The 22,483-nt window shown below is 38.5% G+C and overlaps 1 pseudogene; it reads right to left on the reverse strand.

Moving 5' to 3' along the window:
• Positions 1 to 1,886: 1,886 nt before the first annotated feature.
• Positions 1,887 to 2,426, reverse strand: LOC133235395 (cyclin-dependent kinase inhibitor 3-like; annotated as a pseudogene).
• Between the last annotated feature and the right edge of the window lie 20,057 nt (positions 2,427 to 22,483).

The following is a 22,483-nucleotide window of genomic DNA, read 5'->3' on the forward strand; positions in this document are numbered from 1 at the left end:
TAGAAATAGCTGTGAAAAGAAGAGAAGTGAAAAGCAAAGGAGAAAAGGAAAGATATATGCATCTGAATACAGAGTTTCAAAGAATATCAAGAAGAGATAAGAAAGCCTTCCTCAGCAGTCAATGCAAAGAAATAGAGGAAAATAACAGAATGGGAAAGACCAGAGATCTCTTCAAGAAAATTAGAGATACAAAGGGAACATTTCATGCGAAGATGGGCTCGATAAAGGACAGAAATGGTATGGACCTAACAGAAGCAGAAGATATTAAGAAGAGGTGGCAAGAATACAGAGAACTGTACAAAAAAGATCTTCGTGACCAAGAGAATTACGATGGTATGATTGCTCACTTAGAGCCAGACATCCTGAAATGTGAAGTCAAGTGGGCCTTAGAAAGGATCACTATGAACAAAGCTTGTGGAGGTGATGGAATTCCAGTTGAGTTATTTCAAATCCTGAAAGATTATGCTGTGAAAGTGCTGCACTCAATATCCCAGCAAATTTGGAAAACTCGGCAGGCAGTGGCCACAGGACTGGAAAAGGTCAGTATTCATTCCAATCCCAAAGAAAGGCAATGCCAAAGAATGCTCAAACTACAGCACAGTTACATTCATCTCACATGCTAGTAAAGTAATGCTCAAAATTCTCCAAGCCAGGCTTCAGCCATACATGAACCGTGAACTTCTTGATGTTCGAGCTGGTTTTAGAGAAGGCAGAGGAACCAGATATCAAATTGCCAACATCCGCTGGATCATCGAAAAAGCAAGAGAGTTCCAGAAAAACATCTATTTCTGCTTTCTTGACTATCCAAAGCCTTTGATTGTGTGGACCTCAATAAACTGGAAAATTCTGAAAGAGATGGAAATACCAGACCACCTGACCTGCCTCTTGAGAAACCTATATGCAGGTCAGGAAGCAACAGTTAGAACTGGACATGGAACAATAGACTGGTTCCAAATAAGAAAAGGAGTACGTCAAGGCTGTATATTGTCACCCTGCTTATTTAACTTATATGCAGAGTACATCATGAGAAACGTTGGACTGGAAGAAACACAAGTTGGAATCAAGATTGCTGGGAGAAATATCAATAACCTCAGATATGCAGATGACACCACCCTTATGGCAGAAAGTGAAGATGAACTCAAAAACCTCTTGATGAAAGTGAAAGTGGAGAGTGAAAATCTTGGCTTAAAGCTCAACATTCAGAAAACAAAGATCATGGCATCTGGTCCCATCACTTCATGGGAAATAGATGAGGAAACAGTGGAAACAGTGTCAGGCTTTATTTTTTGGTGGCTCCAAAATCACTGCAGATGGTGACTGCAGCCATGAAATTAAAAGACGCTTACTCCTTGGAAGAAAAGTAATGTCCAAGCTAGATAGCATATTCAAAAGCAGAGACATTACTTTGCCAACAAAGGTCCTTCTAGTCAAGGCTATTGTTTTTCCAGTGGTCATGTATGGATATGAGAGTTGAACTGTGAAGAAGGCTGAGCGCCGAAGAACTGATGCTTTTGAACTGTGGTGTTGGAGAAGACTCTTGAGAGTCCCTTGGAATGCAAGGAGATCCAACCAGTCCCTTCTGAAGGAGATCAGCCCTGGGATTTCTTTGGAAGGAATGATGCTAAAGCTGAAACTCCAGTACTTTGGCCACCTCATGTGAAGAGTTGATTCATTGGAAAAGACTCTGATGCTGGGAGGAATTGAGGGCAGGAGGAGAAGGGGATGCCAGAGGATGAGATGGCTGGATGCCATCACTGACTCGATGGACGTGATTCTGAGTGAACTCTGGGAGATGGTGATGGACAGGGAGGCCTGGCATGCTGCAATTCATGGGGTCGCAAAGAGCCAGACACAACTGAGCGACTGATCTGATCTGATCTTCTGGTCTATATTGCTCCAGATCCTCTCAGGTCCCTCAGGCTGTCATGGCTTGCTGTGGTGATACTATGTCAGACAGTATAGGGGGAGGCAACAGCTACAAGACAAGATCTCCCAAGTCCTCCATAACAGTGTATTAAGGTTTTTTGGTTATTTTTAAGGCAAATTTCAAGCTCCTACATAATTTCACAGCAGCTGGTGATGTCAGGAGTCCCTCCATCTGAAATTGAATGATGATGAGTGATAATTCCATACTGATGGTAGTGATCCAAACGGTTCGGAGCTCTGTATTTTGACAGTTCCCCTCTGGTGCAGAAACAAATATGTCTTGTATACCATAGCTCTTTAGTTCTTCTGTATCTTTTTGGATATTTCTTCTAACATTTTCAAATTTACAAACTGGAAGAACACATAAACCAAGAAACTGAGAACAATTCACTCATGATAGGGGTAGCCATGATCATCTGAATTAGAGTCTATTCATCTTCAATAGGCTCTTCTTCTGATGAGTCAAACTCACATGTCTGCATTGAGCTAGGTGGCTTCATTGCGGGCCACCCCACATCCTGATCGGCCACTGCCTCTCATTAACATTTTATCATGAGATTGTAGCAATGCATTAATGTATTCAGGCTGTACTAATTTTAGTTCTCTCTGAAGTTGCTTCCTCCACTGAAGTTGTGAATCCCTCAAAGTTATCCAAGAGGGTTGGAACCAACGTTTCTCAGACTCCTGTGAATGTTCATATTTTGACCTCTTCCCTTGAATAATGGGGCTTCCTAAGTGGGGCTAGTGGTAAAGAACTCGCCTACTGATACAAGAGACATAAAAGATGCATGCTTGATCCCTGGGTCAAGAAGAAACCCTGGAGGAGGTCATGGCAACCCACTCCAGTATTCTTGCCTGGAGAATCCCATGGACAGAGGAGCCTGGTGGGCTACAGTCCACAGAGTTGAAAAATGTATTTATTGATCCATGCTACTTTTTTTCTTTTTCTTTTTTTTATTTATCTTTAAATGAACTAGAGTTTTCAGGATATGATATTTGTAGGAAATTTCTGACACAGAGGGTAGAAATGAGTAACATATTTTTCAGTCCAGCTAAATTTTCATAACCAAAAGATCTCCTTTTCTTTACTGGCAAAAAAGTACACTTCTTCATGCAAATGTAGCTCATCTTCAGCAAGTGGTGCTGCAAAGTTGGACAGCTTCATGTAAATCAATGAAGTTATCACATATCCTCACATCATGCACAGAAGTAAGCTCCAAATGACTTAAAGACTCAAACATAAGACATGACACCATAAAACTCCTAGAAGAGAGTGTAGGCAAAACATTCTATTACATAAATACTGCCAATGTTTTCTTAGGTCAGTCTCCCAAGCGAATAGAAATAAAACTAAAAATAAACAAATGGGACATAATCAATCTTACAAGCTTTTGTATAACAAAGGAAACCAAAAAAAAAAAAAAGAAGAAGAAGAAAAGAAAGACAGCCTACAGGATGGGAGAAAATATTTGCAAATTATGTGACCAAAAAGGGCTTAATGTCCAAAATATACAAACAGTTCACACACCTCAAAACAACAACAACAACAACAACAACAAAAACAATCAAAAAATGGGTAGAAAATCTTAACAGGCATTTCTCCAAAGAAGATATGCAAATGGCCAGTAAGCACATAAAAAGATGCTCGGATTCATTAATTATTAGGAAAAAAACAAACAAAACTACCACGAAGCACTACCTAACACTAGTCAGAATGGCCATCACTAAAAAGCCTGTAAATAACTAATGTTGGAGACTGTGGAGAAAAGGGAACCCTCCTACTGTTACACGGTTAACCCTCCCACTGTTGGTGGGAATGTAAGTTGGTGGGGCCACTATGAAAAGAGTATGAAAGTGCCTTAGAAAACTAAAAGTTAAATTACTATATAATCCATTAATCCCACCCCTGGGCATATGCCCAGACTAAACTGTAAGTCAAAAGTATGCTGCAGTCCTATGTTCATAGGAGCACTATTCACAATAGCCAAGACATGTAAACAACATAAATGTGTATCAACAAAGGAATGGATAAAGATTTAGTGTGTATATATATATATATATATACACTAAATATATATATATATTATAATTATATGTATGTAGTGGACTATAACTCATCCATAAAAATAACAAAATAATATCATTTGCAGCAACATGAATGGACCTACTGAGTGAATTAACTTAGACAAAGACAAATACCACATGATTTCACTTACATGTGGAATCTAAAATACGGCACAAATGAACCTTAGTACAAAACAGAAACAGACCCACAAACATAGAGAACAGATTGTGGCTGCCAAGGAAACAGAGGGAGGGAGAGGGATGGACAGGGATTTGGGGTTGGTAGATGCAAACTATTACATTGAGATTGGATAAACAGAAAAGTCCTACTGTACAGCACAGGGAACTATATCCAATCTCCTGGGATAAATCAAAATGGAAAAGCATATAAAAATAATGTATATATGTGTATAACTGAGTCACTCTGCTGTACAGCAGAGATTGGAACAACACAGAAAATCAACGACACTACAATTTAAAAAGTAAAGATCTTAAAAATGTAGTTTATCTTCTTTCTGAACCAAGCAAATTCCAGGAAAGCTGTTGCCATCAGCTCTTCTAAGCTCAGCATGACCATTGTTGCAAACAAAAGTTATGTTCATTTTGAAGTTCTATTGCCTTTGGGGAGATCTGCCACTAATGGGCCTTCTCAGTGTTCTATGTGCTTCTGCTTAAATATTTTCTGTGATTTCTACTTGATCACAGTTGCTTTGGGAAGGAAACTCACATATTTTGGAGTGTTTAAAATATTTTTATCTCCATATAGACATGTAAATATATATAATTAATATATGCATATATTTACTTTTCCATTATAAAGTAAAAAAGATTTATACATTTTATACAGCCAATATCTATAAATAGGCAAATGATGCATCATAAACCTGAGGGTAGGTGTTATTTCCATTAACAATAGACATAACATATATTTTGGATGACCATATATATGGAGGTGGTGCTTTATGAAATGGATTACACATAGATCTTTATATATCCCTCCATCTAATATTTCATAATATGTTTCATATATTTCATGATACATTCACATACATATATACTTTGCTATGTGAAATTAAATGTAAATATACATTTAATTTCACATAGCAAAGTGATGAAAAACAAATATCCTGACCTAGATGAGATGAATTTAAAATGTTTGGCCCTAGATAGTAAAGTAATCATTTCAATATTATCATAATTATGTTAGTAAATATTTCTTATTGTGTCTATATTCCATCAACTTCTAATATTAAACAACTTGAAAATCCTTAGTAAGTATCAGTAGTGAAATATTGTTATTTTGAGTTGTGATTAATATATTTATCTACATTTTATTTATAGAAAATTTTCAGGATATAATCTTGCTTATTTTGGTTTCCTTCAGAGTAAAGCTTGGCTCATGGATATAAGTTTTAATGCATATTTTATTTACAAATTATTTAAATTCATACATCTGACTTTGATTTAGAGATCAATAAAGTGAAACATTATGGCTCTAGTTGATTTTTAGTATTCTCTAGCTAGGACCCAGTATGTGGAAAATGCAATTTTGTAAGTACTTAGTGTTTAATGTTGGTGTATTGAAGTAAAAGTACCTCTAAAATCTGGTCATACTTTAAAACATCAAAATTTATTCCACAGCATGTGTAGTGGGTGATTTTAGTTTTTTCTCTAAAGTCAGCATTGGCAGCATATTAGAATTTTTTAATAGCATAATTTACCAGATTATTTTATCTGTTTCATATTTTAGCTATTCTTAAATACAGTAACTTTAAATTATATATTTAAATATAGGGACACAGGGATATCATGAGTTTTATTTTTTTAAGTCATAACCATCCAATAGCATAAATCCCATGTGTTAAAAATCAAGTATATATTGACATCATATATAATATCATTTTAAAAAGTGGAGTATACTGTGTTAATATGTAGATGTACTTTCCTCTTCAGTGTTATAAAAGCCATATATATGCATTATAATCATGGTATCTGAGAGATTCACAGAAAAAAACCCACACTTCTTGCCTTCCTTATAATTTGAAATGATTCTCCTGTAAACATTTTCTCTACTGTGTCATATTTCTCGCCTTTCTTTACTCTCTGTGCTTGCTCCTGGTGGGACTTTGACTTCAAGCGAAAAGTAGCGGCAGTTTATCATTCCTGCAGCCAACTCATCCTTGGAGAGAGAAAACTTCCCACGTTGTTGTCTTTCATTGGCTTGCTACCTCAAGGTTTGCCCCAAGGATCAGATCAGATCAGTCGCTCAGTCGTGTCCGACTCTTTGCAACCCCATGAATTGCAGCACGCCAGGCCTCCCTGTCCATCACCAACTCCCCGAGTTCACCCAGATTCATGTCCATCGAGTCAGTGATGCCATCCAGCCATCTCATCCTCTGTTGTCCCCTTCTCCTCCTGCCCTCAACCCCTCCCAGCATCAGAGTCTTTTCCAATGAGTCAGCTCTTCGCATAAGGTGGCCAAAGTACTGGAGTTTCAGCTTTCACATCATTCCCTCCAAAGAAATCCCAGGGCTGATCTCCTTCAGAATGGACTGGTTGGATCTCCTTGCAGTCCAAGGGACTCTCAAGAGTCTTTTCCAACACCACAGTTCAAAAGCATCAATTCTTCGGCGCTCAGCCTTCTTCACAGTCCAACTCTCACATCCATACATGACCCCAAGGATGCTGTAGTGTAAATACAAATTATAAAGAAGTAACAATAATATTGTTCTATTTTAAACCGTCTATTTTCAGATCTAATAAAAACTCATATTGATTTCATTTCAATGTTTTGCTCATTTACTCTGTGATTACAAATAAATTAAATGATGTTTCCTTTTAGTATGGAGGTTTGCTATAATGAAACATGGGGTACACTGATATAATGAAACATAGGTAAACATGGTGATGCACCTGAGGCATAGGGGTCCCTATTATGTTGTCAAATAGCCAATCACCAAATTACTTTCCTTTTTTGATAGCAATGAATGTAGAACTGGCCTTGACTTTCTTCTTAATTGCCCATAGAAACCTAAATCTTTTAAGATGATGCCTCTTCACATAATTAAAATTGGTCTTACAGTGTTCCTTGAGTGCTTCAGTAGCTAAATAAACCTTTTCATTTTTTTTTAACTTTATCTAGATAAAAGTATGTTCTTGATCATCTTTGTTGGTAAGCTTTAACAATTCTGGAGTTTACACTGATATTTTATTGAGACTCTTGCTGCCATAAACTAATAACCTTATCTTACAAGTAGTGTTCTTATCTTCTGTCTAAACCTACTAGAGGCAAACTAGCCAATGAATGGAGAAGGCAATGGCACCCCACTCCAGTACTCTTGCCTGGAAAATCCCATGGATGGAGGAGCCTGGTAGGCTGCAGACCATGGGGTCGAGAAGAGTCAGACACGACTGAGCGACTTCACTTTCACTTTTCCCTTTCATGCATTGGAGAAGGAAATGGCAACCCACTCCAGTGTTCTTGCCTGAGAATTCCAGGGACGGGGGAGCCTGGCGGGCCGCTGTCTATGGGATCGCACAGAGTCGGACATGACTGAAGCGACTTAGCAGCAGCAGCAGCAGCCAATAATAGTAAGGGAAGTCAGTACTGAAGCTATGCTCCAAATCCAAATGAATAAGATTTTCTGTTTCTTCCTCACAATGAAGGATTCAGATCTCTTTGCATATCTGATCTGTTTATACTCATTTTTCTTGATGAAAGACTGAAAAATGATTTTTGGCCACTAACCATCCCCTCTGATTTTTGTTTGTTGGTTGGTACTTCTTGTTTATTAGAGGAAAAAGAGGAACTTCAAGGTCCCCATAGGTCTGATAAATGTCTTTCCAACTGAATCTGAAGACTAAAACCCTTCTTAGAGATTTCTTTTTGTGGGGCAAACATTGCCTTGTGTCATTAACAAACAACACAACATCAACTTTCCTCAGAATTGCTGAGTATACAAGTTCAGTTCAGTCACACAGTCATGCCTGAGTCTTTGCGACCCCATGAATCACAGCACACCAGGCGTCCCTGTCCATCACCGTGTCCCAAGTTCACTCAAACTCATGTCCATCGAGTCGGTGATGCCATCCAGCCATCTCATCTTCTGCTGTCCCCTTCTCCTCCTGCCCCCAATCCCTCCCAGCACCAGGGTCTTTTCCAGTGAGTCAATACTTCCCATGAAGTGGCTAAAGTACTGGAGTTTCACCTTTAGCATCAGTCCTTCCAATGAACACCCAAGACTGATCTCCTTTAGGATGGACTGGTTGGATCTCCTTGCAGTCCAAGGGACTCTCAAGAGTCTTCTCCAACATCACAGTTCAAAAGCATCAATTCTTCAGCACTCAGCTTTCTTCACAGTCCAACTCTCACATACATACATGACTACTGGAAGAACCATAGCCTTGATTAGATGGACCTTTGTTGGCAATGTAATGTCTCTGCTTTTGAATGTGCAATCTATGTTGGTCATAAATTTCCTTCCAAGGACTAAGCGTCTTTTAATTTCATGGCTGCAGTCACCATCTGTAGTGATTTTGGAGCCCCCAAAAATAAAGTCTGACACTGTTTCCACTGTTTCCCCATCTATTTCCCATGAAGTGGTAGGAACAGATCCCATGATGTTCATTTTCTGAATGTTGAGCTTTAAGCCAACTTTTTCACTCTCCTCTTTCACTTTCTTCAAGAGGCTTTCTAGTTCCTCTTCACTTTCTGCCATAAGGGTGGTGTCATCTGCATATCTGAGGTTATTGATATTCTCCCAACAATCTTGATTCCAGCTTGTGCTTCTTCCAGTCCAGCGTTTCTCATGATGTACTCTTCATAGAAGTTAAATAAGCAGGGTGACAATATATAGCCTTGACATACTCTTTTCCTATTTGGAACCAGTTTGTTGTTCTATGTCCAATTCTAACTATTGCTTCCTGATCTGCATATAGGTTTCTCAAGAGGCAGGTCAGGTGGTCTGGTATTCCCATCTCTCAGAATTTTCCACAGTTGATTGTGATCTACACAGTCAAAGGCTTTGGCATAGTCAATAAAGCAGAAATAGATGCTTTTCTGGAAGTCTCTTGCTTTTTCCATGATCCAGTGGATGTTGGCAATTTGGTCTCTGGTTCCTCTGCCTTTTCTAAAACCAGCTTGAACATCTGGAAGTTCATGGTTCACGTATTGCTGAAGCCTGTCTTGGAGAATTTTGACCATTACTTTTCTAGCGTGTGAGATGAGTGCAATTGTGTGGTAGTTTGAGCATTCTTTGGTATTTTCTTTGGGACTGGAATTAAAACACATTTTCCAGTCCTGCGGCCACTGCTGAGTTTTCCAAATTTGCTGGCATATTGAGTGCAGCACTTTCACAGCTTTATCTTTCAGGATTTGAAATAACTCAACTGGAATTCCATCACCTCCACTAGCTTTGTTCATAGTGATGCTTTCTAAGGCCCACTTGACTTCACATTCCAGGATGTCTGGCTCTAGGTCAGTGATCACACCACCGTGATTATCTTGGTCATGAAGATCTTTTTTGTACAGTTGTTCTGTGTATTCTTGCCACCTCTTCTTAATATCTTCTGCTTTTGTTAGGTCCATACCATTTCTGTCCTTTAATTGAGCCCATCTTTGCATGATATGTTCCCTTGGTATCTCTAATTTTCTTGAAGAGATCTCTAGTCTTTCCCATTCTGTTGTTTTCCTCTATTTCTTGCATTAATCACTGAAGAAGGCTTTCTTATCTCTTCTTGCTATTCTTTGGAACTCTGCATTCAGATGCTTATATCTTTCCTTTTCTCCTTTGCTTTTTGCTTCTCTTCTTTTCAGAGCTATTTCTAAGGCCTCCTCAGACAGCCATTTTCCTTTTCTGCATTTCTTTTCCATGGCAATGGTCTTGATCCCTGTCTCCTGTACAATGTCATGAACCTCTGCCCATAGATCATCAGGCATTCTGCCTATCAAATCTAGCCCCTGAAATCTATTTCTCACTTCAACTGTATAATTATAAGGGATTTGATTTAGGTCATACCTGAATGGTCTAGTGGTTTTCCCTACTGTCTTCAATTTAAGTCTTAATTTGGCAATAAGGAGTTCATGATCTGAGCCACAGTCAGCTCCTGGTCTTGTTTTTGCTGACTGCATAGAGCTTCTCCATCTTTGGCTGCAAAGAATATAATCAATCTGATTTTGATGTTGACCATCTGGTGATGTCCATGTATAGAGTCTTCTCTTGTGTTGTTGGAAGAGGGTGTTTGCTATTTTGTCATGCTTCAGTATTTCAAGGCCAAATTTGCCTATTATTCTAGATGTTTCTTGACTTCCTACTTTTGCATTCCAGTCCCCTATAAAGAAAAGGACATCTTTTTTTGGTGTTAGTTCTAAAAGGCCTTGTAGGTCTTCATAGAACCTTTCAATTCAGCGTTACTGGTTAGGGCATAAGCATGGATTACTACGATATTGAATGGTTTGCCATGGAAATGAACAGAGATCATTTTGTCATTTTTGAGATTACATCCAAGTACTGCATTTCGTATTCTCTTGTTGACCATGATGGCTACACATGGTATACCATGATGGTTTACAAAGTTGGCTTTTAAAAACTGTTTCTCTCTGAAAATTCCACCTGCCAGGGGAACTGCTGATTTTCTCAAGTCAGCAGGCAGAAGCAGCTTGTCCTTAAGATTGAGTATCAAAGTTATGTAGAAGAGATATTTTTACTTTTGACTGATCATCAGCCAGCTTCTAATGAATTGGTTCCTGGTAAATGTGTTAGCTCCTGGCACTTGCTTTTGTATTATCCTTCTTCCATTTTTCTTTCTTAATGGCATGATTGTGCCAAGGACAATTTAAAATTTCAGTAGTAACATTGTAGACTTTTAGCTATAACCAAAATTGTGTTTTTGAGATGCACCTTGGAAAAAAATGGGGAAAAATGAGGAAAAGTAGAACAAAAAAATGGAAAAAAACTCACAGAGAAATAAAATCTTGTCATATAAAAGAAGGATTACTTTGTTTAATTGAGCAGACTTCCCTCTTTTCTTTTTCTGTATTGTGAAGATTAATAAGTACCAAATTTTAATCATGAAATCTTGATGGAATTATTTAAACCAGCTACAGTGACAAGCTCTCTCTCATCTAAATTAATTTTGCTTCATAGATGCCTTCTTCCCATCTTGTGAAGAGAACACAATTAGCTTCCACAGTGAACTTTAACTCTCATCTGTCTATAGCTGGTGAAGGCTAGTTTCCATTATTTTTTCTTCTTCTTTTTCTCATTTTCCCCCTTCACTTAGGAAATTAATTCATCATGAAAATGGGCACTTTCTAAGAATATCTGCTATAGAAAATAGATATAACAGAAATGGGAACAAATTATAGGAGAAAATTTCCTACACTGTAATGCTTTTATAAACAATTTTGTCATGTTAAGGTCTACATACATTTGACATTTGGGAATTCAAAACTTTCCCATAAGTAAAAGAAACAACTCTCTTTAAAATTTTGTTTGTTCTTCTAAAGAAGCAATTCTATAATAGAAAAATAATTAAGCTGCTATATTATTGGCCTGTAACTACATTAAGGGAAAGCAAGATACTCAGTTTTAAAATATGATCTAAATCTTCTTTAAAATTTGATATTTAGATACAAATATTTCTAAATTATATTAGAAAAAGTTTTTGTAATATTTATATCAAGATGGATATTTATGTATCTTAAAACAATTTAAATGGCTTTGAAAAAAAAATGTCTCCTTTTTGATTTTACCAAAGCAAAAAATATTTTATTTTTATACAGTACAAGTCTACAGTATTTTAGCTTGTACAAGATTAAGGTTCATCTTCCTGTGACTTAGCATTCTAACTTTTTACATTGGTTTTAAGGATCAAAAGAAATGTAATTGATGTTACAAATTGTTTAAAGCTGCAAAAACATAAAATTATGTCTATTCAAGTAATTTTAAGGCTGAAATTATTTTACAGGAATTTAATCTTCTGAAATTCTTAGTCTTACAAATCACAGAGACCTGACATGTGAACTTTATATTGCAATTTTCAGATCTTTGATTAGCTTTAGGATTTTAAAGTGATATAAAGAATAGATAATAATATTGTATTTCTGTACAACAAAATTTTAATTTACTGAGCTGTTTTAAATGCATCATAGATTAGCCATTGAAGAACTATACAAAAAAAGGTCTTAATGACCCTGATAATCACAATGGTGTTATTACTCATCTAGTGTAGGAGACAGTAAGAATAAAAGAAAAGCAGGCCCGGGCAAGGGCCACAAAAGAAATTTATAATTATTGATAAACTGGATGCTATATGGCATGAGACTCTTGGAACAAGGCCAGAGGGAACAGTTCATAATCTTGAAAACAAGATATGATCCTGGGGTCAGAAAACCGACCCCAGACTGTTTCTCAACTGGCATCTCAGAGTCATGTGTTTTATGTATCTGGTGGAAAATCTATAGATCGCTCAGTCATGTCCAACTCTTTGCGACCCTGTGGACGGTAGCCCACCAGACTCCTCCATCCATGGGATTCTCCAGGCAAGAATACTGGAGTTGGTTTCCATTTTCTTCTCCAGGGGATCTTCCTGACCCAAGGATTGAACCCAGATCTCCCGCATTGCAGGCAGACGCTTTAACCTCTGAGCCACCAGGGAAGCCCAAAGTGAAGTGAAGTTGCTCAGTTGTTTCCGTCTCTTTGCGACCCCATGGACTGTAGCCCACCAGGCTCCTCTGTCCATGGGATTTTTCAGGCAATAGTACTGGAGTGGGTTGCCATTTCCTTCTCCAGGGGATCTTCCAGACCCAGGGATCAAACCCAGGTCTCCCACATTGTAGACAGACACTTTACCGTCTGAGCCACCAGGGAAGTCATATTAGTCTCAGTTACTGATTTGTTATTAATTACTGTTTCCTAATTTCTCAATGCTTTATGATCATTTTGTTTTTTGGCCTTTAAGGCCACATGAGTTATAATTTAACTCCCCACATATTCTTTCATTCACTGCTGAAAGTATAATAAAGCTGGCTTGGATTCAGTTTCAGCACCTTCACCTTGGAGTGGTGTTGGTCCCCTGATCCTCGCTTTTCTCTGAATTCTCTCTTTTTAATTTTATTTTTTAATTAATTTATTTTAATTGGAGGCTAATTACTTTACAATATTGTAGTGGTTTTGTCATACATTGACATGAATCAGCCATGGGTGTACATATGTCCCCCATCCTGAATCCCCCTCTCACATCCCTCCCCATCCCATCCTTCAGGGTCATCCCAGTGCACCAGCCCTGAGCACCCTATATCATGCGTCAAACCTGAACTGGCAATCTGTTTCACATATAATAATATACTTGTTTCAGTGCTATTCTCTCAAATCATCCCACTCTCGCCTTCTCCCACAGTCCGAAAAACTGTTCTATACATCTGTGTCTCTTTTGCTGTCTTGCATGTAGGGTTATCATTACCATTTTTCTAAATTCCATATATATATATATATATATATATATATATATATACTTTTGTATACTGTATTGGTGTTTCCTTTCTGGCTTACTTCACTCTGTATAATAGGCTCCAGTTTCATCTAGCTCATTAGAACTGATTCAAATGTATTCTTTCTAATAGCTGAGTAATATTCCATTGTGTATATGTACCACAGCTTTCTTATCCATTCATCTGCTGGTGGACGTCTAGGTTGCTTCCATGTCCTGACTATTATAAACAGTGCTGCATTGAACATTGGGGTACACGTGTCTCTTTCAATTCTGGTTTCCTCAGTGTGTATGCCCAGTAGTGGGATTGCTGGGTCATATGGCAGTTCTACTTGCAGTTTTTTAAGGAATCTCCACATTGTTCTCCATAGTGGCTGTACTAGTTTGCATTCCCACCAACAGTGTGAGAGGGTTCCCTTTTCTCCACAACCTCTCCAGCATTTACTGCTTGTAGACTTTTGGATAGCAGCCGTTCTGACTGGCATGAGATGGTACCTCATTGTGGTTTTGATTTGCATTTCTTGGATAATGAGTGATGTTGAGCATCTTTTAATGTGCTTGTTAGCCAGCTGTATGTCTTCTTTGGAGAAATGTCTGTTTAGTTCTTTGGCCCACTTTTTGATTGCGTCTTTTATTTTTCTGAAATTGAGCTGCAGGAGTTGCTTGTATATTTTTGAGATTAATTCTTTGTCAGTTGCTTCGTTTGCTATTATTTTCTCCCATTCTGAAGGCTTTCTTTTCACCTTGCTTATAGTTTCCTTCATCTGAATTCTTCTGCCTTGTTTCTCATTCTCTCACTGTATCGCACTTTCGGAAACCCTGTTTGTCAAGTGGGTCTCGACAAGTGGTGCCCGAACAGGGACCGGAACATGAATCCAGCCTGCCAGGCTAGCCCCTAGCAGTGGAGAATGAAGGGAAATCCGGCCAGCTTGGTGGACGAGGAAAGTACTTGGTAAGTACACCCCTGCAAATTTGTCAATCAGGGTAACAATGGGGCAAAATCTTTCTAAGCATAGTGACTATATGCAAGTGTTAAAAACTTTGCTAAAAAGTTTGGGGGTTGAGATATCTCATTCTTCTTTTAAATAATTGTTTTCTGCCATTGAAAAATATTGCCACTGGCTAGATCCAGATAAAGGGACCTTGAGGCAGGAGAAATGGCAAGAAGTTATGTGTTGCCTGTGCTGTGCCTACCAATGAGGGGAAAAGATTCCTTTGTCTGTATGGTCAGTAGGGAATCCACTAGCACAGCTTTAGGACCACTGCAACCTGAAACCTCAGATTCAGGGGATTCTGTAGAACAAATACAAAACAATGGAAGGAAATGAATTTACATGATAACATAGGTGATGAGGAAGAAAAACAATCAATAAAAATGAAAAATAAAAGCCAAAAGAATGGTAGAAGTCAAGAACAGATCTTTCTCGCTCAACCAACTGCACCTTTGGTGGAGCCCCCTCCTTTCAATCCTGAAACCCCTTGAGATGATGAATTTGCTTTTAAACCACAGACAACTGCCTAATAAAATGACCCCTTTACAAAAGGGAGTTTGTATGGCACAATTACAGGGGTATGAAGACTCTAATTCTCCCTGTGGCTATAACTCAAACCCCACTAGATCATCAATTCCCACAAGGAGGAATGCACTATGATTATAATGCCATACCATTTAAAACTATAAAGGAGATAAAACAAGCATGTTCCAATATGGAACTAATTCTCCTTTTACCATAGGACTAATTCAGGGACTTTCACAAGCTGAATGGTTAATTCCTTATGACTGGGAAATGATAGCCAGAACTTGCCTATCCACGTCAGAATTTTTACAGTTTAGGACCTGGTGGCAAGATGAGGCAAATCAACAAGCTTGCAGAAATATGACAGCCAACCCACCAGTTGATATAACACTTGATCAATTAATGAGTAGTGGGGCACATTTTGGCATTCAAGCTCCGTTACAATTTGATGATCAATTACTCACTCAAGTGAGAATGATATGTTTAAAAGCCTGGGGGAGAATAAATCCACCTAGACAAGCCTCGATATCACTTACCCAAATTAAACAATCAAATGGGGAAACTTATGTAGGTTTTATTGCCAGGTTACATCAAAATTAAATAAAACAGTCTCCCAACCTGGTTTGAGAGATTTGCTGATGCAAATTCTGGCTTATGGCAATGCTAACTCAGAATGTAAAAAGGTGATTTAGCCTCTCAAAGCACAGGGTGCCCCTTAGAAGAATATCTTAAAGTCTGCCAGGATATTGGGTCAGAACAATGTAAAATGCAACTTCTGGCTCAAGCATTGTCTAAGGCTTGGATGGGTATGAGATGTCACCAATGTGGAAAATTAGGACACAGTAAAATAGACTGTAAAGGAAGAAGAAGATAGTCAGTTGATAAATTATATTATTGGCTCTGATGCCACTCCTATTTACATTGGTTTTGGAAGTATATGTCTTAAAACAGGATATCAAATTTGGCTGTCAGTTGTCAAAGAAATGAATGAGGATAAGACTTCCCTCTTTCTCTTAACTGCTCTTACTTTTCTAGAAAAAGAAGAAACTTCCAGCATGATGAATCCACCTGACCTTCCTGATTGTGTTGCTGAAATTAGCCATGGTATTGAAAATTGGTTAAGATGGAAATTATGTAAAGGATCAGAAGGTCACTTATTATTAAATGTTGCAGAAGCCTCCATTATTGATTAGGGACCCTGAAGAACCCCTAAACTTATTGAATCTAAAGTATCTTCTCCATGAGTATATAATGATAATACAATTAGTACTTATGGTAGTCAACCCTTCATATGGCATGGGGTAGGATTAGCTCCCCCTGTGCCTTGTTTAGATAATTATCCTATTCATGATGAAATATGGAAAATACCCATGGCATTAAAAGAACTAATTGCGTAGAAGGGATGATATACTGAATATATTTTGAATGACTCAAAAGCTACCTTTAATTTTACAAAAACTCTACCCACACTACTCAGACTTGTGTAAGAATTCCTTTTGTTTTTATGATTGGACCAGCAAAATACGATCCCAGTTTGGGATTAGTAACATGTATTAACTGTTCATTTTATACATATATAAATAATACAATTCCCTTTGATGAAAGTTGGCAGAGTATTTACATTCTTAAAACCGGAACTGGCATATGGGTTCCAGTTGATTTACAACGACCTTGGCAAAAAAGCCTACATTGTATGTTATTGAAGAAATATTGAAAAATCTTAAATGTGTTAAATGTTTTCTGGGATCGCTAATTGCTGCCATCTTAGGCATTATTGCTATTGCCACTATGGCAGCCGTAGCTGGAATGGCTCTTCATAAATCTGTACAAACAGTTCATTTTGTACAAGTGTAGCATAAAGATGCTGATGTCCTTTGGACCACTCAACAAAAAATTGATGGAGAGGTGCCCTGCCAAGTGGCTGATCTTCAACAATCTGTTATTTTATTAGGAGATAACTAGTCAGTTTACAAAAACAGGTGAGACTAAGATGTGATTGGAACTATACTTCCTTTTGTGTAATGGCTTTCAAATATATTAAAACACAATTCAATTGGGATAAAGTTAAACAACACCTATTGAACCAAGGTAATATTTCTGCAGATATTCAAGATCTACAACAAGATATATTAAAAGTTTTTAACAAACATCTCAATGTAATTTCTGGATCAGATTTTCTTGACACTGTTGCTGATAATCTTTTTTCTCTTAATTCCATAAAACAAATTAAGACATTTGGATATGGAATTGACTGGTTATGGGAGTGCTATTAATTATGTGTTTGTGTTTCTGTATAGTCTGGAGAAGAATGATCAAGAGACAACAAGGCCAACAACAGCAACTAGCATTTCTCACCATTTCTCATCACATACAAAATCAAAAAGGGGGAGATGTAGGAGACAGGAAGAATAAAAGAAAAGCAGGCCCCAGAAAGGGCCACAAAAGAAATTTATAATTATTGATAAACTGGATGCTATACGGCATGAGACTCTTGGAACAAATCCAGAGGGAACAGTTCATAATCTTGAAAACAAGATATGATCCTGGGGTCGGAAAATCGACCCCAGACTGTTTCTCAACTGGCATCTAAGAGTCACATGTTTTATGTATCTGGTGGAAAATTTATAGATAAGAATATTAGTCTTACTTACTGATTTGTTATTGATTACTGTTTCCTAATTACTCGATGATTAATGATCATTTTGTTCTGTGGCCCTGAAGGCCACATGAGTTATAGTTTGACTCCCTGCATATTCTTTCATTCACTGCTGAAAGTATAATAAAGCTGGCTTGGATTCAGTTTCAGCACCTTCAGCTAGGAGCGATGTTGGTCCCCTGGTCCTTGCTTTTCTCTGAATTCTCGTGTCTTTTCTCTCATTCTCTCACTGTATCATGCTTTTGAAAACCCTGCTTGTCAAGCCAGTCTTGACAATCTAGAGCCAGACATCCTGTAGTGTGAAGTCAAGAGGGCCTTAGGAAACATTACTCTCAACAAAGCTAGTGGAAGTGGTAGAATTCCAGCTGAGCTATCTCGAGTACTAAAAGATGATGCTGGGAAAGTGCTGCACTCAATATGCCAGCAAATTTGGAAAACTCAGCAGTGACCACAGGACTGGAAAAAATCAATCTTCATTCCAATCCCAAAGAAGGACAGTGCCAAAGAATGTTCAAACTACTGTACTGTTACTGCTACTGCTAAGTCATTTCAGTCATGTCTGACTCTGTCTGACCCCATAGATGGCAGCCCACCAGGCTCCCCCGTCCCTGGGATTCTCCAGGCAAGAACACTGGAGTGGGTTGCCATTTCCTTCTCCAATGAATGAAAGTGAAGAGTGAAAGTGAAGTCACTCAGTCGTATCTGACTCTTAGCGACCCCATGGACTGCAGCCTACCAGGATCCTCCATCCACAGGATTTTCCAGTCAAGAGTACTAGAGTGGGGTGCCATTGCCTTCTCCAAAACTACTGTACAATTGTGCTCAATTCACATGTAAGTAAGGTTATGCTCAAAACTCTTCAAGCTAGGATTTACCAGTACCTGAATTGAGAACTTCCAGATATACAAGCTGGATTTAGAAAAGGCAGAAGAAGAAGAGATCAAATTGCCAACATTCATTGAATCATAGAAAAAGCAAAGGGATTCCCCCCAAAAATAACATCTATTTCTGCTTCACTGACTGCGTGAAAGCCTTTAACTGTGTGGATCACAGCAAACTGTGGAAAATCCTGAAATTTCAATGGGAATACTAGACCACCTTATCTGCCTTCTGAGAAGCCTGTATATGGGTCAAGAAGCAGCAACCAGACATGGAACAACTGACTGGTTCCAAATTGGGAAAGTAGTAAAACAAGGCTGTGTAACGCCATCCTGTTTATTTAACTTATATGCAGGATACATCATGCAAAATGCTGGACTACATTAATCACTAAGTGGAATCAAGATTGCCAACAAAAATATTAAAAACCTCAGATATGCAGATGATATCATCCTAATGGAAGAAAATGAAGAGGGACTAAAGAGCCTCTTGATGAGGGTGAAAAAGGAGACTGAAAAAGCTGGCTTAAAACTCAACATTTAAATAACTAAGATCATGGCATCCGGTCCCATCAATTCAAGGCAAATAGAAGGGGAAAAAGTAGAAACAGTGACCGATTTCATTTTCTTGAGCTCAAAATTCACTGGGGACGGTGACTGCAGCCATGAAATTAAAAGATGCCTGCTCCTTGGAACGATCAGTTCAGTTCAGTTCAGTCACTCAGTCATGTCCGACTCTTTGCGACCCATGAATCACAGCACGCCAGGCCTCCCTGTCCATCACCAACACCCGGAGTTCGCTCAGAATCACGTCCATCGAGTCAGTGATGCCATCCAGCCATCTCATCCTCTGGCGTCCCCTTCTCCTCCTGCCCCCAATCCCTCCCAGCATCAGAGTCTTTTCCAATGAGTCAACTCTTCGCATGAGGTGGCCAAAGTACTGGAGTTTCAGCTTTAGCATCATTCCTTCCAAAGAAATCCCAGGGCTGATCTCCTTCAGAATGGACTGGTTGGATCTCCTTGCAGTCCAAGGGACTCTCAGGAGTCTTCTCCAACACCACAGTTCAAAAGCATCATTCTTCGGCGCTCAGCCTTCTTCACAGTCCAACTCTCACATCCATACACGACCACAGGAAAAACCATAGCCTTGAGTACACGGACCTTTGTTGGCAAAGTAATGTCTCTGCTTTTGAATATGCTATCTAGGTTGGTCACAACTTTCCTTCCAAGGAGTAAGCGTTTTTTAATTTCATGGCTGCAGTGATTTTGGAGCCCCCCAAAATAAAGTCTGACACTGTTTCCACTGTTTCCCCATCTATTTACCATGAAGTGCTGGGACCGGATGCCCTGATCTTCGTTTTCTGAATGTTGAGCTTTAAGCCAACTTTTTCACTCTCCACTTTCACTTTCATCAAGAGACTTTTTAGTTCCTCTTCACTTTCTGCCATAAGGGTGGTGTCATCTGCATATCTGAGGTTATTGATATTTCTCCCTGCAATCATGATTCCAGCTGTGTTTCTTCCAGTCCAGCATTTTTCTCATGATGTACTCTGCATATAAGTTAAATTAGCAGGGTGATAATATACAGCCTTGACGTACTGCTTTTCCTATTTGGAACCAGTCTGTTGTTCCATGTCCAGTTCTAACTGTTGCTTCCTGACCTGCATACAAATTTCTCAAGAGGCAGATCAGGTGGTCTGGTATTCCCATCTCTTTCAGAATTTTCCAGTTTATTGTGATCCACACAGTCAAAGGCTTTGGCATAGTCAATAAAACAGAAATAGATGTTTTTCTGGAACTCCCTTGCCTTTTCCATGATCCAGTGGATGTTGACAATTTGATCTCTGGTTCCTCTGCCTTTTCTAAAACCAGCTTGAACATCAGGAAGTTCATGGTTCACATATTGCTGAAGCCTGGCTTGGACTATTTTGAGCATTACTTTACTAGCATGTGAGATGAGTGCAATTGTGTGGTAGTTTGAGCATTCTTTGGCATTGCCTTTCTTTGGGATTGGAATGAAAACTGACTTTTTCCAGCCCTGTGGCCACTGCTGAGTTTTCCAAATTTGCTGGCATATTGAGTGCAGCACTTTCACAGCATTATCTTTCAGGATTTGAAATAGCTCCACTGGAATTCCGTCACCTCCACTAGCTTTGTTCGTAGTGATGCTTTCTAAGGCTCACCTGACTTCAATTCCAGGATGCCTGGCTCTAGGTCAGTGATCACACCATTGTGATTAGCTGGGTCGTGAAGCTCTTTTTTTGTACAGTTCTTCTGTGTGTTCTTGCCACCTCTTCTTAATGTCTTCTGCTTCTGTTAGGTCCATACCATTTCTGCCTTTTATCGAGCCCATGTTTGCATGAAATATTCCCTTGGTATGTCTAATTTTCTTGAAGAGATCCCTAGTCTTTCCCATTCTGTTGTTTTCCTCTATTTCTTTGCATTGATCGCTGAAGAAGGCTTTTTTATCTCTTCTTGCTATTCTTTGGAACTCTGCATTCAGATGCTTATATCTTTCCTTTTCTCCTTTGCTTTTCACTTCTCTTCTATTCACAGCTATTTGTAAGGCCTCCCCAGACAGCCATTTTGCTTTTTTGCATTTCTTTTCCATGGGGATGGTCTTGATCCCTGTCTCCTGTACAATGTCACAAACCTCATTCCATAGTTCATCAGGCACTCTATCAGATCTAGGCCCTTAGTTATGACAAATCTAGACAATGTATTAAAAAACACTGATCACTTTTCCAACAAAGGTCCATATAGTCAGAGCTGCGTTTTTTCCCAGTAGTCATGTACAGATGTGAGAGTTGGACCAAAAGAACGCTGAATACCAAAGAATTGATGCTTTAGAAATACAGCGCTAGAGAAGACTCTTGGGAGCCCCTTGGACAGCAAGGAGTTCAAACCAGTCAATCCTAAAGGAAATCAACCCTGATTATTCATTGGAAGGACTGATGTTGAGGCTGAAGTTCCAGTACTTTGGCCATCTGATGCAAAGAGTCTCTCATTGGAAAAGACTGACACTGGGAAAGATTGAAGGCCAGAGGACGACAGAGGATGAGATAAAGTTAGATAGCATCGCTGACTCAATGGACATGAATTTGGGCAAACTCCAGGAAGTAGTGAAGGACAGGGAAGCCGGGCATGCTGCAGTCCATGAGGTCACACAGAATTGGACAGAACTTAGCAACTGATTAACAACAAAAGAGGTTAAGAAGGATGCATAAGTGTCTTTGATTTACATTAGCATGAGTGTTCTCTTCTTAAAAAATGTAAAATAAAGTCCATAACAATACAGCAGATGTTAATGGAAGATCATAAATATGTTTTGGTTTGTCCAGGAAACATTTGTCTTTAAAGGAAAAAGTTTTAATTAATGTCAGAATATTAAAATGAAGGGAGGATGAAGGGTGAATTTGAATCAGTACATTAAATAAACTTTTATCCTTCTGTATAATTCATACAAGTAGTGAGTTTGATGGGAGCAGTGGAGTATGTTACAGTAAAACAAGTGGCTAAATTGCATTATTAGTGTTGGTGTTTGCAAGAAAGAGAAAGCATAAGAATCTTTTATTGCAGATTTTTTCTTACGTGATATAAAGAAAGGTTAAGCTAAACTTTAAAATTTTTTAGTTTAAAATTCTTTGCCCTGTTGAACTTTTATCACAAAAATGTTCTTTTGTTTTATGTGCTTTTGATGTAACATTGCTGTATACCTGAAACTAATACAATGTAGTAAATCAAATAGACTCCAATAAAATTTTTAAAATAAAAGTTCATTGTTTAAGAAAAATATTTTTTGGGAATATAATTGATATTTATTCCTGAACTTGGGTTTTCCTGCTGGCTCAGACAGTAAAGAATCCAGCTGCAATGTGGGAGATTTGGATTCAATCCCTGGTTTGGGACTATCCCCTGGAGGGGAGCATGGCAACTCACTGCAGTATTCCTGC

This window comes from Bos javanicus, chromosome 2 (genome assembly GCF_032452875.1).
Source record: "Bos javanicus breed banteng chromosome 2, ARS-OSU_banteng_1.0, whole genome shotgun sequence".
Classification (NCBI taxonomy): Eukaryota; Metazoa; Chordata; class Mammalia; order Artiodactyla; family Bovidae; genus Bos; species Bos javanicus.